Source organism: Hyperolius riggenbachi, chromosome 5 (assembly GCF_040937935.1).
Source record: "Hyperolius riggenbachi isolate aHypRig1 chromosome 5, aHypRig1.pri, whole genome shotgun sequence".
In the NCBI taxonomy this organism is placed as follows: domain Eukaryota; kingdom Metazoa; phylum Chordata; class Amphibia; order Anura; family Hyperoliidae; genus Hyperolius; species Hyperolius riggenbachi.
Window position 1 is genome coordinate 298,312,949 of NC_090650.1, and position 3,162 is coordinate 298,316,110.

Sequence of the window (3,162 nt, forward strand, 5' to 3'; positions counted from 1 at the left end):
TATGCGCTTGCGTTAGATGGAGCTCTTCTGGAGCAGCGCACCGCAGTGTGGGGAGTGTAAACTCCCCTATACATTCTTGTTGCCGGATGGCGTGATGAAACAATGACAAGAGGAAAATGTATGAGTAAAGTTCTTTCCCTCTAAAGCAAATTAGTGTATGCTTTTTTGGGTGATTTACCGTCTTCTGGTATTTACGATTAGTGCAGTCCTTGGTGGTTATACTTCCTCGTGGCTCTCACTTTTTCCTGCAGCTCCATTTCTGTAGCCTGTCATTGTTTTTTTTCACACTAGTATTTATTAAAGTATTATAAACATGCATATGTTACTCAAACAGATGCAGAAAAAAGTAGCTTTAAATCCAGTCTGTTATATCAGTATGAGAGAACTAAAGTAACAAAGAGAGGTATAACCATTGCATATTATAAAATATACAGCAACCGCATGTTTCATATGTGTGAGTGCAGGAATAATTTTGTATCTTTTGACTAATATTCCATGTGATTTTAATGCTTTCTCCAGAAACAATAAGTATTAGATGTTGTTATAACCGCTTATGTGGGCATTTGTTTTGCCATCTGGAGATATTTTTAGGTAATTTGCATATTCCTTCAGATAGTAAGCTCACAAGGGCATTGGTTATCTCTCTTTGGTGTCTTTAGTTACTCTTGATTTTGGTTCATTGCTATGGATTTGTCATTTTGACTTGTTTTATTGTCTATTATTTGTGCATTTCACTTGTCTTAGTCTTTAGGCAGGTTTTTTCAGGGGCACGACCATAGACCTACATGACTTCCGGTCCAACGCAGATCACTGCAGGAGCCGCCCAGAAACGTAGGTATGCGCTTGCGTTAAATGGAGCTCTTCTGGAGCAGCGCACCGCAGTGTGGGGAGTGTAAACTCCCCTATACATTCTTGTTGCCGGATGGCGTGATGAAACAATGACAAGAGGAAAATGTATGAGTAAAGTTCTTTCCCTCTAAAGCAAATTAGTGTATGCTTTTTTGGGTGATTTACCGTCTTCTGGTATTTACGATTAGTGCAGTCCTTGGTGGTTATACTTCCTCGTGGCTCTCACTTTTTCCTGCAGCTCCATTTCTGTAGCCTGTCATTGTTTTTTTTCACACTAGTATTTATTAAAGTATTATAAACATGCATATGTTATTCAAACAGATGCAGAAAAAAGTAGCTTTAAATCCAGTCTGTTATATCAGTATGAGAGAACTAAAGTAACAAAGAGAGGTATAACCATTGCATATTATAAAATATACAGCAACCACATGTTTCATATGTGTAAGTGCAGGAATAATGTTGTATCTTTTGACTAATATTCCATGTGATTTTAATGCTTTCTCCAGAAACAATAAGTATTAGATGTGGTTATAACCGCTTATGTGGGCATTTTTTTGCCATCTTTAGATATTTTTAGGTAATTTGCATATTCCTTCAGATAGTAAGCTCACAAGGGCATTGGTTATCTCTCTTTGGTGTCTTTAGTTACTCTTGATTTTGGTTCATCGCTATGGATTTGTCATTTTGACTTGCTTTATTGTCTATTATTTGTGCATTTCACTTGTCTTAGTCTTTAGGCAGATTTTTTTCAGGCGCACGACCATAGACCTACATGACTTCCGGTCCGACGCAGATCACTGTAGGAGCCGCCCAGAAACGTAGGTATGCGCTTGCATTAGATGGAGCTCTTCCTGAGCAGCGCACCGCAGTGTGGGGAGTGTAAACTCCCCCATACATTCTTGTTGCCGGATGGCGTGATGCGATAAATTTACCGCACTGCAGCGCCCTAGTGTGAAAAAACCCTTAAAGTCATTATGAATATATTTCTTGTTATGTTATTGTTGTAGATAGTATTTATAGAAGATGAAACAATGACAAGAGGAAAATGTATGAGTAAAGTTCTTTCCCTCTAAAGCAAATTAGTGTATGCTTTTTTGGGTGATTTACCGTCTTCTGGTATTTACGATTAGTGCAGTCCTTGGTGGTTATACTTCCTCGTGGCTCTCATTTTTTCCTGCAGCTCCATTTCTGTAGCCTGTCATTGTTTTTTTTCACACTAGTATTTATCAAAGTATTATAAACATACATATGTTATTCAAACAGATGCAGAAAAAAGTAGCTTTAAATCCAGTCTGTTATATCAGTATGAGAGAACTAAAGTAACAAAGAGAGGTATAACCATTGCATATTATAAAATATACAGCAACCACATGTTTCATATGTGTAAGTGCAGGAATAATGTTGTATCTTTTGACTAATATTCCATGTGATTTTAATGCTTTCTCCAGAAACAATAAGTATTAGATGTGGTTATAACCGCTTATGTGGGCATTTTTTTGCCATCTTTAGATATTTTTAGGTAATTTGCATATTCCTTCAGATAGTAAGATCACAAGGGCATTGGTTATCTCTCTTTGGTGTCTTTAGTTACTCTTGATTTTGGTTCATCGCTATGAATTTGTCATTTTGACTTGTTTTATTGTCTATTATTTGTGCATTTCACTTGTCTTAGTCTTTAGGCAGGTTTTTTCAGGGGCACGACCATAGACCTACATGACTTCCGGTCCGACGCAGATCACTGCAGGAGCCGCCCAGAAACGTAGGTATGCGCTTGCGTTAAATGGAGCTCTTCCGGAGCAGCGCACCGCAGTGTGGGGAGTGTAAACTCCCCTATACATTCTTGTTGCCGGATGGCGTGATGAAACAATGACAAGAGGAAAATGTATGAGTAAAGTTCTTTCCCTCTAAAGCAAATAAGTGTATGCTTTTTTGGGTGTTTTACCGTCTTCTGGTATTTACGATTAGTGCAGTCCTTGGTGGTTATACTTCCTCGTGGCTCTCACTTTTTCCTGCAGCTCCATTTCTGTAGCCTGTCATTGTTTTTTTTCACACTAGTATTTATTAAAGTATTATAAACATGCATATGTTATTCAAACAGATGCAGAAAAAAGTAGCTTTAAATCCAGTCTGTTATATCAGTATGAGAGAACTAAAGTAACAAAGAGAGGTATAACCATTGCATATTATAAAATATACAGCAACCACATGTTTCATATGTGTAAGTGCAGGAATAATGTTGTATCTTTTGACTAATATTCCATGTGATTTTAATGCTTTCTCCAGAAACAATAAGTATTAGATGTGGTTATAACC